Consider the following 23,626-nt stretch of genomic DNA (forward strand, 5'->3'; position numbering starts at 1 on the left):
TGGTGAAGATGCTGCTGGAGTTTTGTAGAGAAGATGCTGTTGGGGTTGTGTAGTGAAGATTCTGCTGGGCTTATGTTGAGAAGATGCTAATGGGGTTATGTAGTGATGATGATGCTGGGATTATGTTGTGATAATGCTACTGGGGTTATGTGGTGAAGATGCTGCTGGGTTTAAGTTGTGAAGATGCTGCTGGAGTTATGTAATGAAGATGCTGCTGGGGTTATGTGGTGAAGATGCAGCTGGGGTTATGTAGTGAAGATGCTGCTGCTCTTATGTGGTGAAGATGCTGCTGGGGTTATGTGGTGAAGATGCTGCTGGGAGTTATGTGGGGAAGATGCTGCTGCAGTTATGGGGTAAAGATGCTTCTGGCGTTGTGAGATGAAGATCCTAATGGGGTTATGTGGTAAAGATGCTGCTGGGGTTATGTGGTGAAGATGCTGCTGGGGGTTATGTAGTGAAGATGCTGCTGGGGTTATGTAGTGAAGATGCTATTGGAGTTATGTTGTGAAGATGCTGCTGGGATAATGAGTGAAGATGTTGCTGGGGATATGTGGTGAAGATGCGGCTGGGGTTATGTAGTGAAGATGCTGCTGCTCTTATGTAGTGAAGATGCTGCTGGGGTTATGTAGTGAAGATGCTGCTGGGGTTATGCAGTGACGATGCTGCTGGGGTTATGTAGTGATGATGCTGTAGGGGTTATGTGATGAAGATGCTGCTTGGGTTATGTGGTGATGATGCTGCTGGGGTTATGTGGTGATGATGCTGATGCTCTTATGTAGTGAAGATACTGCTGGGGTTATGTAGTGATGATGCTGTAGGGGTTATGTTGTGAAGATGCTGCTTGGGTTATGTAGTGAAAAGGCTATTGGGTAAAGTAAGGAAGACGCTGCTGGGGTAATGTAGTGAAGATGCTGTTGGGGTTATGTAGTGAAGATCCTGCCGGGGTTATATGGTGAAGAAGCTGCCGATGGTTATCTGGTGACGATGCTGTTAGAGTTTTGTAGCGAAGATGCTGCTGGGGTTATGTAGTGAAGATGCTGCTGGGGTTATGTAGTGAAGATGCTGCTGGGGTTATGTAGTGAAGATGCTGCTGGGGTTATGTAGTGAAGATGCTGCTGGGGTTATGTAGTGAAGATGCTGCTGGGGTTATGTAGTGAAGATGCTGCTGGGGTTATGCAGTGACGATGTTGCTGGGGTTATGTAGTGATGATGCTGTAAGGGTTATGTGATGAAGATGCTGCTTGGGTTATGTGGTAAAGATGCTGCTGGGGTTATGTGGTGATGATGCTGCTGCTCGTATGTAGTGAAGATGCTGCTGGGGTTATGTAGTGAAGATGCTGCTGGGGTTATGCAGTGACGATGCTGCTGGGGTATGTAGTGATGATGCTGTAGGAGTTATGTAGTGAAGATGCTGCTGGGGTTATGTAGTGAAGATGCTGCTGGAGTTGTGTAGAGAAGATGCTGCTGGAGTTATGTGGTGAAAATACTGATGGGGTAATGTTGTGAAGATGCTGCTTGGGTTATGTAGAGAAAAGACTGTTGGGTTATGTAGTGAAGATGCTGCTGGGGTTATGTAGTGAAGATGCTGCTTGGGTTATGTAGTAAAAAGGCTGTTGGGTAAAGTAAGGAAGACGCTGCTGGGGTAATGTAGTGAAGATGCTGTTGGGGTTATGTAGTAAAGATGCTGCTGGGGGTTATGTGATTAAAATGCTGCAGGGGGTTATGTGGAGAAGATGCTAATGCAGTTATATGGTAAAGATGCTGCTGAGGTTGTGAGATGAAGATGCTCCTGGGGTTATGTGGTGAAGATGCTGCTGGGGTTATGTAGTGAAGATGCTATTGGAGTTATGTGGTGAAGATGCTGCCGGGGGTTGTGTGGTGAAGATGCTGCTGGGCTATGTGGTAAAGATGCTGCCGGTGGTTATTTGGTGAAGATGCTGTTAGAGTTTTGGAGCGAAGATGCTGCTGGGGTTATGTAGTGAAGATGCTGCTGGGGTTATGTAGTGAAGATGCTGCTGGGGTTATGTAGTGAAGATGCTGCTGGGGTTATGTAGTGAAGATGCTGCTGGGGTTATGTAGTGAAGATGCTGCTTGGGTTATGTAGTGAAAAGGCTGTTGGGTAAAGTAAGGAAGACGCTGCTGGGGTAATGTAGTGAAGATGCTGTTGGGGTTATGTAGTAAAGATGCTGCTGGGGGTTATGTGATTAAAATGCTGCAGGGGGTTATGTGGGGAAGATGCTAATGCAGTTATATGGTAAAGATGCTGCTGGGGTTGTGAGATGAACATGCTCCTGGGGTTATGTGGTGAAGATGCTGCTGGGGTTATGTAGTGAAGATGCTATTGGAGTTATGTGGTGAAGATGCTGCCGGGGGTTGTGTGGTGAAGATGCTGCTGGGCTATGTGGTAAAGATGCTGCCGGTGGTTATTTGGTGAAGATGCTGTTAGAGTTTTGTAGCGAAGATGCTGCTGGGGTTATGTAGTGAAGATGCTGCTGTGGTTATGTAGTGAAGATGCTGCTGGGGTTATGTAGTGAAGATGCTGCTGTGGTTATGTAGTGAAGATGCTGCTGGGGTTATTTGGGGAAGATGCTGTTGGGGTTATGTAGTGAAGATGCTGTTGGGGTTATGTGGTGAAAATGCTGTTCGGATTATGTAGTGAAGATGCTGCTGGGGCTATGTGGTGAAGAAGCTGATGGGGTTATGTGGTGAAGATGCTGCTGGGGGTTATGTGGTGAAGATGCTGCTGGGGGTTATGTGGTGAAGATGCTGCTGGGGGTTACGTGATGAAAATGCTGCAGGGGGTTATGTGGGGAAGATGCTGCTGGAGTTATGTGGTAAAGATGCTGCAGAGGTTGTGAGATAAAGATGCTGCTAGGGTTATGTAGTGAAGATGCTATTGGGGTTATGTAGTGAAAATGCTGCTGGGGTTATGAAGTGAAGGTGCTTCTTGAGTTATGTGTTGAAGAAGCTGCTTGGGTTATGTGGTGAAAATGCGGTTGGGTTAAGTAGTGAAGATGATGTTAGGGTTATTTAGTAAAGATGCTGCTGGAGTTATGTAGTGAAGAAGTTGCTGGGGTTATGTAGTACAGATGCTGCTGTAATTACGTGGTGAAGATGCTGCTAGGGTTATGTAGTGAAGATGCTGTTGAGGTTATGTAGTAAAGATGCTGCTAGGGTTATGTAGTGAAGATGCTGCTGGGATTATGTAGTGAAGATGATGTTGTGGTTATGTGGTGAAGATGCTGCTGGTGTTGTGTAGTTAAGATGCTGCTGGGGTATTGTAGTGAAGATGCTGCTGAAGGTTAAATGAAGATTATATAGGTTGTGGTGAAGATGTTCATTGAGTTATGTAGTGAAGACGCTGCTGAGGATTGTGTGGTTAAGATGATTCAGCGGTTATGTAGTGAAGATGTTGCTGGAGTTATGTGGTGAAGATGCTGCTGGGGTTATGTAGTGAAGATGCTGCTTGGGTTATGTAGTGAAGATGCTGCTGGGGTTATGTAGTGAAGATGCTGTAGGGTTTATGTGATGAAGATGCTGCTTGGGTTTTGCCATGAAGATGCCGCTGGGGTTATGTGGTGAGGATGCTGTTGGGTTATGTGATGGGGATGGTGCTGGGATTATGTTGTGAAAATACTGTTGGGGTTATGTAATGAAGATGCTGTTGGGGTTTTGTAGTAAAGATGCTCCTGGGGTTATGTAGTGAAGACGCTGCTGGAGTTATGTAGTGAAGATGCTGTTGGGGTTATGTGGTGAAGATGCTGTTGGGTTATAAGATAAAGATGCTGCTGGGGTTATGTTGTGAAAATGTTGTTTGGGTTATGTGACGAAGATGCTGCTCAGGTTGTGTGGTGAAGATGCCGTTGGGGCTGTCTGATAAAGATACTGCTGGGGTTAGGGGGTGAAGATGCTGCTGAGGTAATGAGTGAAGATGTTGCTGGGGAAATGTGGTGAAGATTCTGCTGTGGTAATGATTGAAGATGTTGCTGGAATATATGGTGAAGATGCTGCTGGGGAAATGAGTGAAGATGTTGCTGGGGAAATGTGTTGAAGATTCTGCTGTGGTAATGATTGAAGATGTTGCTGGGGTTACGTGGTGAAGATGCTGCTGGAGTTATGTAGAGAAAATGCTGTTGGGGTTATGTAGTGAAGATGCTGCTGGGGTTATGTTAAGAAGTTGCTAATGGGGTTATGTAGCGATGTAGGGTATGTAGTGATGATGCTGCTGGGGTTATGCAGTGACGATGCTGCTGGGGTATGTAGTGATGATGCTGTAGGGGTTATGTAGTGAAGATGCTGCTGGGGTTATGTAGTGAAGATGCTGCTGGAGTTGTGTAGAGAAGATGCTGCTGGAGTTATGTGGTGAAAATACTGATGGGGTAATGTTCTGAAAATGCTGCTTGGGTTATGTAGAGAAAAGACTGTTGGGTAAAGTAGTGAAGACGCTGCTGGGGTAATGTAGTGAAGATGCTGCTTGGGTTATGTAGTGAAGATTCTGCTGGGGTTATGTGGTGAAGATGCTGCCGGTGGTTATGAGGTGATGATGCTGATGGGGTTATGTGGTGAAGATGCTACTGGGGTTATGTGGTGAAGATGTTGCTGGGGTTATGCAATGAAGATGATGCTGGAGTTGTGTGGTGAAGATGCTGTTCGGGTTTTGTAGTGAAGATGCTGCTGGGGTTATGTGGTGAATATGCTGTTGGGGTTATGTGACGAAGATGCAGCTGGGGTTATGTGGTGAAGATCCCGTTGGGGTTATGTGATGAAGATACTGCTAGGGTATGTGGTGAAGATGCTGCTGGGGTAATGAGTGAAGATGTTGGTGGGATTATGTGATGAAAATACTGCTGGGGTAATGAGTGAAGATGTTGCTGGGGATATGTGGTGAAGATTCTGCTGGGGTAATGAGTGAAGATGTTGCTTGGGTAATGCAGAGAAGATGCTGTTGGAGTTACGTAGTGAAGATGCTGCTAGGGTTTCGTGGTGAAGATGCTGCTGGAGTTTTGTAGAGAAGATGCTGTTGGGGTTGTGTAGTGAAGATTCTGCTGGGCTTATGTCGAGAAGATGCTAATGGGGTTGTGTAGTGAAGATGATGCTGGGATTATGTTGTGATAATGCTACTGGGGTTATGTGGTGAAGATGCTGCTGGAGTTATGTAATGAAGATGCTGCTGGGGTTATGTGGTGTAGATGCTGTTCGGGTTATGTAGTGAAAACGCTGCTGGGGTTATGTGGTGAAGATGAGGCTGGGGTTATGTGGTGAAGATGCTGCTGGGAGTTATGTGGTAAAGATGCTTCTGGCGTTGTGAGATGAAGATCCTAATAGGGTTGTGTGGTAAAGATGCTGCTGGGGTTATGTGGTAAAGATGCTGCTGGGGTTATGTGGTGAAGATGCTGCTGAGGGTTATGTAGTGAAGATGCTGCTGGGGTTATGTAGTGAAGATGCTATTGGATTTATGTTGTGAAGATGCTGCTGTGGTAATGAGTGAAGATGTTGCTGGGGATATGTGGTGAAGATGCGGCTGGGGTTATGTAGTGAAGATGCTGCGGCTCTTATGTAGTGAAGATGCTGCTGGGGTTATGTAGTGAAGATGCTGCTGCTCTTATGTAGTGAAGATGCTGCTGGGGTTATGTAGTGAAGATGCTGCTGGGGTTATGCAGTGACGATGCTGCTGGGGTTATGTAGTGATGATGCTGTAGGGGTTATGTGATGAAGATGCTGCTTGGGTTATGTGGTGAAGATGCTGCTGGGGTTATGTGGTGATGATGCTGCTGCTCGTATGTAGTGAAGATGCTGCTGGGGTTATGTAGTGAAGATGCTGCTGGGGTTATGCAGTGACGATGCTGCTGGGGTATGTAGTGATGATGCTGTAGGGGTTATGTAGTGAAGATGCTGCTGGGGTTATGTAGTGAAGATGCTGCTGGAGATGTGTAGAGAAGATGCTGCTGGAGTTATGTGGTGAAAATACTGATGGGGTAATGTTGTGAAAATGCTGCTTGGGTTATGTAGAGAAAAGACGGTTGGGTAAAGTAGTGAAGACGCTGCTGGGGTAATGTAGTGAAGATGCTGCTTGGGTTATGTAGTGAAGATTCTGCTGGGGTTATGTGGTGAAGATGCTGCCGGTGGTTGTCTTGTGAAGATGCTGTTAGAGTTTTGTAGCCAAGATGCTGCTGGGGTTATGTAGTGAAGATGCTGCTAGGGTTATGTAGTGAAGATGCTGCTTGGGTTATGTAGTGAAAAGGCTGTTGGGTAAAGTAAGGAAGACGCTGCTCGTCTAATGTAGTGAAGATGCTGTTGGGGTTATGTAGTGAAGATTCTGCTGGGGTTATGTGGTGAAGATGCTGCTGGGGGTTATGTGGTAAAGATGCTGCTGTGTGTTATGTGATTAAAATGCTGCAGGGGGTTATGTTGTGAAGATGCTGCTGGAGTTATGTAATGAAGATGCTGCTGGGGTTATGTGGTGTAGATGCTGTTCGGGTTATGTAGTGAAAACGCTGCTGGGGTTATGTGGTGAAGATGAGGCTGGGGTTATGTGATGAAGATGCTGCTGGGAGTTATGTGGTAAAGATGCTTCTGGCGTTGTGAGATGAAGATCCTAATGGGGTTGTGTGGTAAAGATGCTGCTGGGGTTATGTGGTAATGATGCTGCTGGGGTTATGTGGTGAAGATGCTGCTGAGGGTTATGTAGTGAAGATGCTGCTGGGGTTATGTAGTGAAGATGCTATTGGATTTATGTTGTGAAGATGCTGCTGTGGTAATGAGTGAAGATGTTGCTGGGGATATGTGGTGAAGATGCGGCTGGGGTTATGTAGTGAAGATGCTGCTGCTCTTATGTAGTGAAGATGCTGCTGGGGTTATGTAGTGAAGATGCTGCTGGGGTTATGTAGTGAAGATGCTGCTGGGGTTATGTAGTGAAGATGCTGCTGGGGTTATGCAGTGACGATGCTGCTGGGGTTATGTAGTGATGATGCTGTAGGGGTTATGTGATGAAGATGCTGCTTGGGTTATGTGGTGAAGATGCTGCTGGGGTTATGTGGTGATGATGCTGCTGCTCGTATGTAGTGAAGATGCTGCTGGGGTTATGTAGTGAAGATGCTGCTGGGGTTATGCAGTGACGATGCTGCTGGGGTATGTAGTGATGATGCTGTAGGGGTTATGTAGTGAAGATGCTGCTGGGGTTATGTAGTGAAGATGCTGCTGGAGATGTGTAGAGAAGATGCTGCTGGAGTTATGTGGTGAAAATACTGATGGGGTAATGTTGTGAAAATGCTGCTTGGGTTATGTAGAGAAAAGACGGTTGGGTAAAGTAGTGAAGACGCTGCTGGGGTAATGTAGTGAAGATGCTGCTTGGGTTATGTAGTGAAGATTCTGCTGGGGTTATGTGGTGAAGATGCTGCCGGTGGTTGTCTTGTGAAGATGCTGTTAGAGTTTTGTAGCGAAGATGCTGCTGGGGTTATGTAGTGAAGATGCTGCTAGGGTTATGTAGTGAAGATGCTGCTTGGGTTATGTAGTGAAAAGGCTGTTGGGTAAAGTAAGGAAGACGCTGCTCGTCTAATGTAGTGAAGATGCTGTTGGGGTTATGTAGTGAAGATTCTGCTGGGGTTATGTGGTGAAGATGCTGCTGGGGGTTATGTGGTAAAGATGCTGCTGTGTGTTATGTGATTAAAATGCTGCAGGGGGTTATGTTGGGAAGATGCTGATGCAGTTATATGGTAAAGATGCTGCTGGGGTCGTGACATGAAGATGCTCCTGGGGTTATGTGGTGAAGATGCTGCTGGGGTTATGTAGTGAAGATGCTATTGGAGTTATGTGGTGAAGATGCTGCCGGGGGTTGTGTGGTGAAGATGCTGCTGGGGCTATGTGGTAAAGATGCTGCTGGGGTTATGTTGTGAAAATGTTGTTGGGGTTATGTGACGAAGATGCTGCTCATGTTATGTGGTGAAGATGCCGTTGGGGCTGTCTGATAAAGATACTGCTGGGGTTAGGTGGTGAAGATGCTGCTGAGGTAATGAGTGAAGATGTTGCTGGGGAAATGTGGTGAGGATTCTGCTGTGGTAATGATTGAAGATGTTGCTGGAATATACTGTGAAGATGCTGCGGGGGAAATGAGTGAAGATGTTGCTGGGGAAATGTGTTGAAGATTCTGCTGCGGTAATGATTGAAGAGGTTGCTGGGGTTACGTGGTGAAGATGCTGCTGGAGTTATGTAGAGAAAATGCTGTTGGGGTTATGTAGTAAAGATGCTGCTCGTGTTACGTGGTGAAGATGCTGCTTGAGTTATATGGTGAAGATGCTGTTGGGGTTATGTAGTGAAGATGCTGCTGGGGTTATGTTAAGAAGTTGCTAATGGGGTTATGTAGTGAAGATGATGCTGGGGTTACGTGGTGAAGATGCTGCTGGAGTTATGTGGTGAAAATACTGATGGGGTAATGTTGTGAAGATGCTGCTTGGGTTATGTAGAGAAAAGACTGTTGGGTTATGTAGTGAAGATGCTGCTGGGGTTATGTAGTGAAGATGCTGCTTGGGTTATGTAGTGAAAAGGCTGTTGGGTAAAGTAAGGAAGTTGCTGCTCGTCTAATGTAGTGAAGATGCTGTTGGGGTTACGTAGTGAAGATTCTGCTGGGGTTATGTGGTGAAGATGCTGCTGGGGGTTATGTGGTAAAGATGCTGCTGTGTGTTATGTGATTAAAATGCTGCAGGGGGTTATGTGGGGAAGATGCTGATGCAGTTATATGGTAATGATGCTGCTGGGGTTGTGAGATGAAGATGCTCCTGGGGTTATGTGGTGAAGATGCTGCTGGGGTTATGTAGTGAAGATGCTATTGGAGTTATGTGGTGAAGATGCTGCCGGGGGTTGTGTGGTGAAGATGCTGCTGGGGCTATGTGGTAAAGATGCTGCCGGTGGTTATCTGGTGAAGATGCTGTTAGAGTTTTGTAGCGAAGATGCTGCTGGGGTTATGTAGTGAAGATGCTGCTGGGGTTATGTTGTGAAGATGCTGCTGGCGTTATGTAGTGAAGATGCTGTTGGGGTTATGTGGTGAAAATGCTGTTCGGGTTATGTAGTGAAGATGCCGCTGGGGCTATGTGGTGAAGAAGCAGATGGGGTTATGTGGTGAAGATGCTGCTGGGGGTTCAACCCGTTCTCACACAAGACAGCACATATATGACTTAATGCTTAAAGTCAATATGTTGAATATGATTTAGTACATATGTGATATATTTCCAGTTACCTTTTTTACCAAGGCCCAAACTCTTCCTCACGTACCAATTTACGTGTCACAGTACCCGTCCATCAGCGTAGATAGCAGAATAGTCCAGATTGGTTCAATTATAATGAAAATTGTAGTTTTCAGGTCCCACATGAGTTGTGAAATTTACCTACTATTGTCCATGCTCTTAGAATATTACAGATCAGCTACTTCCTATTGAAGGTTCGTAGTTTTGTTTTGAGAAATATTAGTTGTTCTTAGTAAATTATAATAAGCACTATAAATTATTACATAGAATAACAGTGCTTCACCAATCAATATTATATACCATAATTTGCGCTTTAAAAATCTTTAAAGAATGTTTTGTAGGAACGCTAACAGAAAACGATGTTATGTTGGAATGTTTATGGGGTAAACTACTGCAAACTTGGGGATCACTTCCACCCACAGGAAGGGAATGGGGTCCAATACCATCCACTGGATGTGTATGGCGTCCACTACCACCGACAGGATGGGTATGGGGCTCACAACCACCCACAGGATGGGTATGGGGTCCAATACCACCCACAGGATGAGTATGGCGTCCACTATCACCCACAGGATGGGTATGGGGCTCCAACCACCCACAGAATAAGTATGGGGTCCAATAACACCCACTGGATGTGTATAGCGTCCATTGCCGCCCACAGGATGAGTATAGGGTCCAGTATCGCCCACAGGATTAGCATATAGAGTCCACTGCCGCCCACAGGGTCGGTAAAGGGTCCACTACCGCCCACAGGGTTGGTAGGGGGTCAACTGCCGCCCACAGGGTCGGTAGGGGGTTCACTACCGCCCACAGGGTCGGTATGGGGTCCACTGCCACCCACAGGGTCGGTATGGGGTCCACTACCGCCCACAAGGTCGGTAGGGCGTCGACAGGGTCGGTAGGGGTCCACTGCCGCCCACAGGGTCGGTATGGGGTCCACTGGCGCCCACAGGGTCGGTAGGGGGTCCACTACCGCCCACAGGGTCGCTATGAAGTCAACTACCGCCCATAGTGTTTGTACAGTGCCCACTACCGCCCATAGTGTTATTATGGGGTCCACTACCCCTCATAGTGTCGGTATGGGGGTCCATTACTACCCATAGGGTGTGTCTGGGGTCTATTTTTTTTCTGTATAGCAGAGGTGGCAATACTGCTTTTCCAATCTCATTTGTTGTTCAATGTAAAATATTTGTTGCTCGACTTGCAACAATTTATATATATATATATATATATATATATATATATATATATATATATATATATATATATATATATATATATATATATATATGTATATATGTATATATATATATATATATATATATATATATATATATATATATATATATATATATATATATATATATATATATATATATATATATATATATATATAGTATAGTGCCTTTGCAATAATGTACCAATGTGTGTATTTGTTGTATTGTATTGTTGAAATACATTGTTCACATGAAATACATGTGAAATATTGTTGAAAACATCTTGATGACTTATTAAACCAAAATTATTTATTAGTCAGAAGAAAGACAAAAATGCGAACTATATGTTAAACCTCTACCAGACAAATATCTTAAGTAAAACCGAAAATATTTGAAGTTTAATAAAAGGGGCAGTTTTCATTGCTCGTCGAGCTCGAAAACCGCAGCAATCATCTCAGAACCATGCCTATTTCACACAGATTCCTTAATAAACGTAAGAGTTTTATATGTCACAAGAAAGATATAAATATAAGCTTCATTCTAAATACCTTACCATGGGCATATTTAAATTTAAAGCGAAGATACGTGTACTTTTATAATAGCCGAGCTTTAACCCCGGACAGATTGATCGACCGAGCAACTCTCTCTCAGAACAATGTTTATTTCAAGTGAATTCGTTAATAAACATATAAGTTTTAAATGTCTCAAGAAAGGCAGACATATAAGCTTCACTTTAAACACTTTACCATAGACATATTTAAAGTTCTAATGAAGATACATGTATTTTAAAAATTACGGAGCTCCCACCCCGTACAGACTGAACAACAGAGCAACTCTCTCTCTAATCAATGTTTAATTCACGTAAATTCGTTAATAAACACAAATGTTTTATATGTCTTAAGCAAGATAGAAATAAGAGCTTCATTTTAAATACATTACAATAGACATATTTATAGCTCAAGTGAAGATACATGTTTTTATAGTAGCGCTCAGTAGCTTGTCGGGCATGGAGTGCAGACGCCTACGCACTTGCCGATATATTGTATAATTAACAAAGATACGCTAATAAAGCCTAAAATCTTATATGCCTCCAGAAAGTCCGAGATATGAACATTATTATGATTTCACCAAATGAAATATATCATGTTCGAGAACAAAGATATATCAATTTTAAATTAAGTTTCGACTCTTGCTCGGGCGAGAGAGATGGGGCGACTCTCGCCCCATCTATTGGAGATTCTGTCCACTAAAGACCCAAAACTACTCAAACCCTCCTAGCATTATTTAAGTAATGAAGTAATATGGTATATTTACTATAATGTGGGTGCTGAATGCAGAACATGAGAAAACATATATTTACTCCAAACTAATATAATTTCATTATGAAATAAGTAAATAAGTAGCATCAAAGGAAGTCGACGGTCCAAGCGTCAATGTTGTGGAGCGACTTATCCAAGATATATCGTTGTTTGGAAAGTGTTTGTTGGCATATCCAGTTGTCGCACTTCTCTGCACAAATTATCACAAATTTAAATTATAATGTTAACAAGTAGAATACGTATTTTTAATAAAATCTAACATAACTTGCCAGAAAACATTTAACATTTATTAAAAAAATATATGTTTGGAAGTTAAATCGACTTCATAGGACAATAGTTTTGTTATATATACTCGTTATTCGTTGACATGCGTTCGCTACTTAAACTACCATGTACTGTACTTATGTAAAATCTCCCATGTCAAGTTCAAGTATGTTTATTGAGATAAGCAATAAATACATCTCAAAGGGATAGAGTAGCTTAGGCTATTTCTACCCCCCTCTACTTCAAGTCCCTCAAGGGGCGCACAAATTCAGTGAGTACAAATAGACAAATAACATTACAAGAATCCCATTTAATCTCCCATGTCTCTTCGCTCATCTCACCGAACCCTACAGGCTCTGTGATATATTGTTTAATTAATTGAGATTCACAAATAAAGCTGATAATTGTATCTGTTAACAAAAAGGCAGAGCTTAGTTTAGTTCATTTATTATGCACCACATACCCATCCTATGGGCGATAGTGTAGTGTTACAGAGGCACATAATGGGCTCAGGGACTGAGCCCCACAATTCATATAGCCAAGGAAGTTATAATCTTGATAAGCTAGTTACAAAAGTCAATGCACATTGTCACATCAACAATGGGCTCGAGACCGACCACAAGTACAGTTTATAATTTAAGCAACTGACATATATGGAGGGCTAGTGTCACAATTGATATGTTTATCCTACACATAACCCCCTCTCCCCCATCCAATGGGCAGCGGTGGATAGGTTACAATCAAGTCGTTTTTTGCGTTTTATTTAGAGATTAGATCTTATTGGGTGCGGAAAGATATTCATATTTTAAAGAAGGCTTCTTGGCTGATGCTCTCCATTGATGGAAAATATACAACCTTTGAAAATCAATGTTAGTTTGATCTAGATATTGTAATTAACGCAGTTACCTGGTGTTATTCTTCACCTATATCTTTTTCTGGTTAATCCCTATTTACATTATGCAGTTCAGGTTTTGTCGCCAGACTATAGTTTTTAGTTTAGTTAATTTAACACATAATGGGTTCAGGGACTGAACACAATTTATTTATCTAAGCAAGTTACAATCTTGAGGAGCTAGCCACAAAATTCATAACACATCGTCACATCAACAACGTGGGTTCGAGATCGACCACAAGTAGAGTTTCTAAATTAAGCAAATGCCATATGTGGAGAGCTAGTGTCACAATTGATATGTTTGTCCTGCACATTTCCACAGTGGTTTGCTTGGGTTCTTTTAATTATCTTAGATATCATTGAAGAGAACTTCCTAGGTACTATAGTGTATATATGCTGGTAAGAAGTATAATTATCCTGAGAAATCGTGTAAATTATGTTGTACGAGTGCTTCCAGTTAAGTAACATAGTACATTTGTGTGCGCGTGCTTGAAGAGGAAATGTTATCCCCCCCCCCCCCATTGTAAATATTTGTGGGTTTCAGACCATACGACCACGGCTTACCCTCACCGCGGTCGAGGGTAAGAACACCGGATGTATACCCAGTATTACAAGTAAACATTAGCAATAACAATTATGGAAAGTTCCTTCACCTATACATAGAGAAGAGACTGAACTTCAGCACCCACATACAACACATAAGGGGATGCTCTGAGAGAGAGAGAGAGAGAGGGAGAGTAAAATTATCCACTGAGGTCTGATTAAGTCCTTTTGGGGACCTTAATCATTAGGACGTCCAATGATTAACGCAAAGTGAAGCGTATTCAGATGGAATATTGACAACATTCAGCATATCTCATAATGACCTAGTAGTACTTGGTGCACAAATACTTTTACCAAAGGAATCGCAAAACATAATTAAACACAACTGTACCGTACAGTGTTATATATTTATTTCAGTTTGAACAATTTTTAACATTAACATTCCAACATTCATTTTAGCAAGTTCTCTCAGAATGACGTGTGGGTTAGCAATGTCAAAGGCTGACTTAAGATCTAGGAAAGTGGTATATGACCTATCAGTATGCAGGGTGAGGAATGTGGTAATACAGTGATGTACACTCTTTCCATGCATAAAGCCATATATCTGGGTAGACAACATATTAATAATTTTGTAAAGGAGACGGTTGAGAACCATCCTCTCAAGACACTTATAGAGACAACTAGTGAGGGAGATTGGGCGAAAAGCACTCGGCTGGTGAGGTTTAGGAATGGGAATAATAACACTGTTGGTCCATGACTTAGGAAGCTCCCCAGTTACATAGCTCATATTATACAATTGAAGAAAGGTATTCCCTGGAACTAGCAGAAGCATATGCAGTATGCCGTCAGTAACTCCATCCTCCCCGGGTGATGTAGCTTTGCCTTTATGTAGAGCAGAATCTAGTTCGTATTCAGTAAAAGCATGTCACAGTCATCCTCTTGATGAAGCATGAAGTCAAGGAACCTTGCCCTATCAGTATATCTATCATTTAATTCATTCTGTGAGGATAGAGGAAGACTGTCAAAGCTGGAAGTCGTGGCCCAAGCACCAACAAGCTCATTTGCTCTGTGCAGAGGATTAGGGTACGAGATCTCTGCATCATTTTTCCCTTTGATCTTGTTGATATCCTTCTATGCCCGACTTAGTGGCGTGTGAGAATTGAGACCACGGACAAAAGTTTCCCAGTCTGTCTGCCTCAGCTCCACCATACGTTCCCTGGCCTTAGCCAGAGCCGTTTGAAAGAGCCGAAGCATTTCAGCAGTGCGGGTCCTTCTACAAGCTAGTCCAATTATTCTGGCAGTGCGTTTTAGTGTCTGCAATTTAGAATCATAATAAACATAAGTGCTATGACCAGTGTAATTTGGGTTACGTGGCCTGGACGATGAATCAAGTGATTCTATAAACTGTTCGATAGTACCTGTGAGCTCATTGTTAAAATCTTCAACTGATGAAGGCTCAGATGAACTGCACCAATCTGACACATGAGCAACAAGATTGTCTCGTTGATCGATGGGCACAGCCAGCCTCTTCCGCTTGAACACTCCACCAGGGAGGATAGAGCTGCCAATGTTTACAGTGGCTAATATGCCCAGATGATCAGACGCCATATCTGGCACTATTGACGAGGCGCACACGGTGTGGGAGACGTTGACACCGAGATATAGATCAAGAATACCTCCGTAGATATTCGTAGGTTCAAGGTCACCCACAATCTGTTCATCATCGTGACAACCTAATAGTGACAACAGTTGGTTGCCGTTACGATTATTGAACTGCGAATTACCAATATTCCTATGCCTAGCGTTATAATCACCTATAATGATGGTAGGCACAGTCTGAATACAGATAAGAAGGTCAGCATAATTAAAGTTACAAGGAGTTCATTATTTAGTACACAGTTGTTTTTCTCTTTAATTGGATGATAGAGGGGGAGTCTTTAACGTGATTGGGAATACATACATACATACTGTCACGTGGGGGTGGGCGGTCCGGGGCTCTGCTAACACTCGGCTGCTAGGGGCTCAAAAGGCCCAAATACTCAGCCCCTCCGACTCCCTGGATTCACCGGAGTCTCCTTGGTCACACAAGATAGGACCAACAATGCCCACCTCCGCAGGTCTTTGCTTCCACCACAAAGGGGTGCCACTGATTCACCCTGGAAGCCCTTCAGTCAACCACGGGGAAACTGCTGTTAACAGTTCCGGCCTAGACCCGTGGGGGAGTGAAGGAAGACTCAGGCTTACCTATAACCATAGCCTCTCTGAGTCTTGCCTGCCAGACAAAAAAAAGGTTGCAGGAACTCCTTTCCCGCCTGTCTTCTCTATCTTCCTCTTAGCAAGGTCGCCAGCTGGGTTATTATATCTGCACCCCAGCAATGCAGTTCAGTGGGTGTATCATATATCGTTTGTAGCCAGAAATGTATGCTCATAGAGAAAATCATAAATGGAGGCACACTCAAACACAGTAATAAAATGTGTGGATTTACTGACGCAAATTACATGAACACACACACACAATCACAAGTAATACATGAATATGGGAATATGGATAATAAGTCTGGAGATCGTCAGCCTCTTCTTCCACGACCTCCAACACTCCTTCAACTGGGCAGGAAGACAGGAGTCTCACACTCTCACAGGAGGGCCTCTTCACCACGTCGGCACCTCTTCTTCACTGTCCTGCCATCCATACACACTGTCCTCTCTGACAGTCCTGGACACAAGCTGCATTGCAGCCTATTCTACCATTAAAGCAATAAAGTCTTGCTGCCACATACACAAGTAAATATTGTGGCCTAACTAGCCTACTCATACAAGGGGTAATGGGAGGGAAAAATGATCTACCTTACACTCCTGGCTCACGACGCCTGTCCCTCGATGGTGTGAGGTTCCCACGCTTCCTTGGGTCGATCCTCGACGATCCAGGGCGTTCCACAGGTCCTCAGGTGTCGTGAAGCCTTCGCGTCGTCGCCGTTCCAATCCCTGAGGTTCAGCTGCCCCAATCCTGGTTCATCGATGGGCGCTGAGCTAATCACTATTTTTCCCCACACTCGCCTCTCCCACAGGGCGTCGCTCCTTGTCCTAGGCACGGTGTCGTCCTTCCAAGATTCTCAGTGGATGTGACCCCAGTCACAGCTAGCTTGCTCGCCCACCTTCCAGACCTCAACGTCCAGCCAGCGGCGCCGCCCAGCGTCGTCGCCGACTATTTTCCAAGTTTGGGCACTTCTCTGCTCACTGAACTTGGTTCCTCTTTGGCTTCCCAGAAGCGCAGGGTCTCCAATAACTATGTTGGCGGTGATGGTCAGCTCAATCCACTGGACAAGGCTTGCAGAGCCTTCAATTCTTGAGAGCAGACCGAGGCGCGTCCTGTCGCTTCCACGGTCAGTACAACTCTGACGTTGGCGCCGCCCGGGGCACTCGGTGACGTCATGGCGGGCCCTGATTTGTCGCCCGCGACCTACGTCGGCCAATCCGCGATCGGCATAGTGTCCCTTCCACAAGGTCATATCTGCCGTAGGGGATACTGTTTCATTTTATAACAGGGCGCCAATTTTCCTTTATTTACAACTTATAATATAACCTCCTTCCATAAAATGGCAGCCAGTCTGGTCGCCACATATATCATTAGACTCCCTGAACCTCAGAGAATCAGTAGGGAGAGCTGATATGACTCTTTAAGCCGGCAAACGAAAGAAATAGGAGAGGGCACCGTAACATACCCCTCCCCTTAAAATAAGAGTCATATCGGAAGAGCAGCACTCAAGAGGGCAACCTATACTCTTGCTCCCTCCGTTCCTGAAGTGTCACTCCTCCAGTTGGTGACGTGGCTCGTACCACCTTGCCAGTCACTTGCCTCATTGTATCTCCACCTCGCATAGTACCGGGTGTGATGGGTGTTCCCTGAACACCTACAAGAAATCCTCTCTCCGTGGCTACGAGTGTACTCCCACGGCTCGTTACCACTGTAAGATTCAGTGCATGCAGCGCCTCCACCGCGTCGTGCACTCCGAGATAGTCTTGCATTTCCATTGCGTCCTACAGGTACTCCATGTTTCCTCCCATGATCTCCTCTTCGCCAATCTTCTCTCTTCTCGGTTCCTCTCCTCCCGTAGGTGCGTTGTCTCCTCACAGTGGCACTTGTAACCTGTACTCCATCCAGCAGCTTCCTCTCTTCCACACTAGGCTTTTGCGATGGCCCAATGCCCCTCTGGTTAGGCTGGCGCCTACCCTGGGTGTACCTATTCCCTGCTTTCTTCGTATTGCCTTTCCTATACCACTCGCTCCTTCGTTCCCGACGAACATCTTCACTCCTCCATGAGATTCTCTTCCCTGCAGACGTCTTCTTCGGTTCGTGGTTGGGCTCTTCCACCTCCCTGTGGCTCACCTCACCACGGTGGTTCATCTTGCACCTACCACTATTCATCTGGCCGGCATAGGGTGCCTTGCGTCGTGGCTCCTCCACTCTGCCCCTCACTGCCGTTCGCTCATCCACTGAGCTTACTTTATTCACGTTTCTGTATGGAGGGAGTGCGGTCTGCAGCCTCTTCACCGCCCCAGGCGTTTGTACAGCTGCTCCTCGCCACTCCTCCACACGCATCATCAGGCTTAGTCGGAGGTCCCCGTCGGGGTTTTCCACAACCTCCGACGACCTCTCTGCACTCTCGCCCTCGTTGTCGTCACCTCTGGCGACGTTTTCCCTGGCGAAGTCGGCTTCCTCACTATTATTTGGAGCGACCGATACATCACCTGGCCGGGTGGTACCGCTGCTTGCAACATAGGCACTCCTGGCCCAATCGGGTTGTATCCTGCCTCCTCCGAGGTCATTACCCAGCACCATCTGTACATGCTCTAGGGGTAACTTAGGGGCTACAGCTACTATAGCTCTCTCGACTCCATAGTCGGCAATCAGCTGTACTTCGTGAAGTGGCAACCTGTATTCCTCCCCCACACTGCGTATCCTCACCACTCCCACAGGTGAATCATTAAATTCCTTGGGGAGAATACTCCTGGTCACCATACTTATGTCAGCACCCGTATCTCGAAGAACGGCAACCTCCACTGGGTCTGACTTTCCAAACTTCACGTTGGCCCCGAAAACGAAGGGATGTTCACCCAACTTCATTTCCCAACCATTCACGTTGGGTCCACTATAATATGGGGTGTGAACAAACACTCTCTCCTCTTCCAACATTAATCCTACATTCCTTTGGTGCTCCTCACACTCGCGGGCATAATGTCCTCTCACACCACAGTTGTAGCATCGGCCACCTCCCCTGGGCGGCCACTCGCCAGTCACTCTGGCGGTACCACTTGCAGACGTCCCCTGGGTCCTTCTTGGACTCCTTGTCATCGTATCCGGGACTGCAGCACTTGCTCCCGAGTTAGGTCCACTGCTCACAGCTTGGGGCTTCCTCCCCGCGTCTCTTGAGCTCTTGAACCACGTTACTTCATCGGGCACACTACTCTTGGGAGAGTCCCCACTCGTCCTCGCTCCTCCTGAACTCCTAAGGTTCCCTCCCGACCTGGGGTAAGGCGAGTGTCTGGGCGGCCCCTCCCTCCTGATATGTAGTGCCTCCTCCAGCATGTCGGCTCGATCCGCCGCAGCCTTCAGGTCCTTAATACCTGCTTCTCTCACCCTTACTCGCAACTCAGGATGGAGCACCGACATGAACTTCTCCATCACTATCAGTCGTTTAACATCATCCACCGACTCCGCTTCCTCCGCCTTCAACCATCGTAGGAATTTCCGTTCCATATCCCTGGCGGTCTCGGCGTAAGTCTTTCCCGACGCTCTTGTACACTCTCTGAACCGCTTCCGGTACATCTCCAGAGTCAGCCGGAATGAGTGGAGAACCGCATTCTTAATCGCGTCATAACTAGTACACTCCTCTAGGTCCAGCATGTTATAGGCTTCCCGGGCCTCTCCAGTCAACCTGCCCTGGACCAGAGCAGCCCAATCATCTTCCGGCCACTCCTTCAGAGTCGCTATCCGTTCAAAGTGTTCGAAGAACGCCTCAGCTTCTTGTGGTTCGAACGTAGGTAAGTCACGTTCCCTTACCTTGGGGTCATCCCGCCGTGCAGGTAGTGAGGGCAGACCACGTTCAACGCGACGCAATTCGACTTCTTTCTTTGCCTTTATCTCCTCCAGTCGCAGTTGTCTCTCTCCTTCTTCTCGCTGCAGCCGAGCTTCTCGCTCCTCTCGCTGCAGCTGCAGCCGTGCTTCTCGCTCCTCTCGCTGCAGCTGGGCTTCCAGTTGCATCTTCATTATTTCCAGTTGCAGGCTCCTCTTACTACAGCTGGACCTTCCACTGCTCCCATGTTCACTGTGAATTCTCTCCACACTGGTAGGCGCTTGGGGGGGCCCTAGTCGGGACGGTTCACCTTGCGACGGCTCTCCTCGGGACGGCTCCTCTTGAGATGGCTCCTCTCCCGTCGCTTCCTCTCGAGCTGTGAGCTGTGCCATGATCTCTATCCTTCGCTCCGCTACCTTAGTCGTCCTCAACCTGATCCCAAAGTGGTTTGCCACTTGTTGGAGCTGGGCCTTGGTACACTCCTCCAAAATTCTCTCGTCCCTTGTGTCAATAAATTTCTTTACTTTGTCTTCCTCCATCTCTATATCAACAAGCATACACGACAGCACAGACAAGTTAGTAGGCACTAATTTCACCGTTTCAGTCCCTTAGCTGGTTGAGTAACAGTACCACCAAATTCACTGGCCACACTGTATTAGTACCCTGGCAACACTTGTCTTGAAATTTGGTCCACACTGTAGCTTGATCCGCGCTTCCTGGCGAAGTTCCCAGTTCTTGGCTACTGGGGTTCGAATCCTGGCGAGGTCGCCAGTTCTCTTGTCACGTGGGGGTGGGCGGTCCGGGGCTCTGCTAACACTCGGCTGCTAGGGGCTCAAAAGGCCCAAATACTCAGCCCCTCCGACTCCCTGGATTCACCGGAGTCTCCTTGGTCACACAAGATAGGACCAACAATGCCCACCTCCGCAGGTCTTTGCTTCCACCACAAAGGGGTGCCACTGATTCACCCTGGAAGCCCTTCAGTCAACCACGGGGAAACTGCTGTTAACAGTTCCGGCCTAGACCCGTGGGGGAGTGAAGGAAGACTCAGGCTTACCTATAACCATAGCCTCTCTGAGTCTTGCCTGCCAGACAAAAAAAAGGTTGCAGGAACTCCTTTCCCGCCTGTCTTCTCTATCTTCCTCTTAGCAAGGTCGCCAGCTGGGTTATTATATCTGCACCCCAGCAATGCAGTTCAGTGGGTGTATCATATATCGTTTGTAGCCAGAAATGTATGCTCATAGAGAAAATCATAAATGGAGGCACACTCAAACACAGTAATAAAATGTGTGGATTTACTGACGCAAATTACATGAACACACACACACAATCACAAGTAATACATGAATATGGGAATATGGATAATAAGTCTGGAGATCGTCAGCCTCTTCTTCCACGACCTCCAACACTCCTTCAACTGGGCAGGAAGACAGGAGTCTCACACTCTCACAGGAGGGCCTCTTCACCACGTCGGCACCTCTTCTTCACTGTCCTGCCATCCATACACACTGTCCTCTCTGACAGTCCTGGACACAAGCTGCATTGCAGCCTATTCTACCATTAAAGCAATAAAGTCTTGCTGCCACATACACAAGTAAATATTGTGGCCTAACTAGCCTACTCATACAAGGGGTAATGGGAGGGAAAAATGATCTACCTTACACTCCTGGCTCACGACGCCTGTCCCTCGATGGTGTGAGGTTCCCACGCTTCCTTGGGTCGATCCTCGACGATCCAGGGCGTTCCACAGGTCCTCAGGTGTCGTGAAGCCTTCGCGTCGTCGCCGTTCCAATCCCTGAGGTTCAGCTGCCCCAATCCTGGTTCATCGATGGGCGCTGAGCTAATCACTATTTTTCCCCACACTCGCCTCTCCCACAGGGCGTCGCTCCTTGTCCTAGGCACGGTGTCGTCCTTCCAAGATTCTCAGTGGATGTGACCCCAGTCACAGCTAGCTTGCTCGCCCACCTTCCAGACCTCAACGTCCAGCCAGCGGCGCCGCCCAGCGTCGTCGCCGACTATTTTCCAAGTTTGGGCACTTCTCTGCTCACTGAACTTGGTTCCTCTTTGGCTTCCCAGAAGCGCAGGGTCTCCAATAACTATGTTGGCGGCGATGGTCAGCTCAATCCACTGGACAAGGCTTGCAGAGCCTTCAATTCTTGAGAGCAGACCGAGGCGCGTCCTGTCGCTTCCACGGTCAGGACAACTCTGACGTTGGCGCCGCCCGGGGCACTCGGTGACGTCATGGCGGGCCCTGATTTGTCGCCCGCGACCTACGTCGGCCAATCCGCGATCGGCATAGTGTCCCTTCCACAAGGTCATATCTGCCGTAGGGGATACTGTTTCATTTTATAACAGGGCGCCAATTTTCCTTTATTTACAACTTATAATATAACCTCCTTCCATAAAATGGCAGCCAGTCTGGTCGCCACATATATCATTAGACTCCCTGAACCTCAGAGAATCAGTAGGGAGAGCTGATATGACTCTTTAAGCCGGCAAACGAAAGAAATAGGAGAGGGCACCGTAACAATACATACATACATACATACATACATACATACATACATACATACATACATACATACATACATACATACATACATACATGCATACATACATGCATACATACACGTCCAGTCAGCATATAGCTATTTCGTGACAAAATCCAATACAGTTTATATTGGTGAGACGCCACTGTGATGAGGAGTTTAAATATCACAGGAACTGTAGGTTAATGTGTGACATAAGTGAGGTTAGATGAGGCATCTACAAGCATCAGCTGGAGGCTGATGGAGTGTTGTGGAGGCTGGTGGTACTATGCCCAGATGTTGGAGGGTGAATTTGACTCTCCCTCCCTCCCTCCCTCCCCCCCCCCCAAATTGACCGCAGAACGTCTAAGGTTACTTTCCACTCTCACTTACCACGGGTATAACCCCCCCCCCCCCCCAACACACACACATGCATCAGATTCTTAACTTACAATATTTATGATTTACCAATTTATGTTACTACACTGACTCTCAATTTCACAATATTGTGTAAACTTTGATGAATCGCACGTCTATGGGTCATCCAATAATGTTAGCAGACTTCTAGATGTTACCACTGCTAGGTTTAGGCTCAGCTACAAGTACCTCTGGGAGTTTGTAACATCTGATGATCTAGATTTGACTAAATGTAAAATCTGTCAGCAGAACTATTCGCATACTTTGCGTCATTATATAACGGAATGTGAAAAAATCGCGGAATTTAAAGATAACACCATCAATGGTGTCCATGAAATGTGTAAGTACTTCATTCATAATGATGTGCTGCCCGAAATTTTAGCGAAGTATCCAAAATTTGCTTACTGTAGGTAATGCATGCACATGACTGCAAAGCTGCCGCCCAGTTGATGTGACGATGTGTTATGAATTTTGTGGCTAGCTCCTCAAGATTGTAACTTGCTTAGATAAATAAATTGTGTGTTCAGTCCCTGAACCCATTATGTGATAAATTAACTAAACTAAAAAGTACAGTATGGCGACGAAACCTGAACTGCATAATGTAAATAGGGATTAACCAGAAAAAGATATAGGTGAAGAATAACACCAGGTAACTGTAAAGCTGCCGCCCAGTTGGGTGGGTTTGGAGCAAGACTAGTAACTGTGCGACTCCTCATAGATGTAAAGTGGCTTGTATAGTGACTGTTGTGAGCCTCTTGTTGAATTACTTGTGACACAAAAGATTACTGATGTGTGTATTTGTGTGGGTCATTAAATATGTATGTGTATGTATATATGTATACGTATGAATATGTACATGTATGCATAAGTATGTGTACATTAATAATTTTGTAACTAGCGTCAAAAGATTGTTATTTGCTTAGCTAAACGAACTAGAGGGTTCAATTCCTGAACCGATTATGTGCCTCTGTAATCCTTTACACCACCGCCCACGGGATGTGTATTATGGAGTGCATAATAAAGAAAGAAAATAAATGGACCGAACCCCACAATTCATTTAGCTAAGCAAGTTACAATCTTGATGAGCTAGTTACAAAATTCACTATAAGTCGTCACAACATAAATGGGTTCGAGATCGACCA

The sequence above is a fragment of the Procambarus clarkii genome, chromosome 63 (assembly GCF_040958095.1).
Source record: "Procambarus clarkii isolate CNS0578487 chromosome 63, FALCON_Pclarkii_2.0, whole genome shotgun sequence".
In the NCBI taxonomy this organism is placed as follows: Eukaryota; Metazoa; Arthropoda; class Malacostraca; order Decapoda; family Cambaridae; genus Procambarus; species Procambarus clarkii.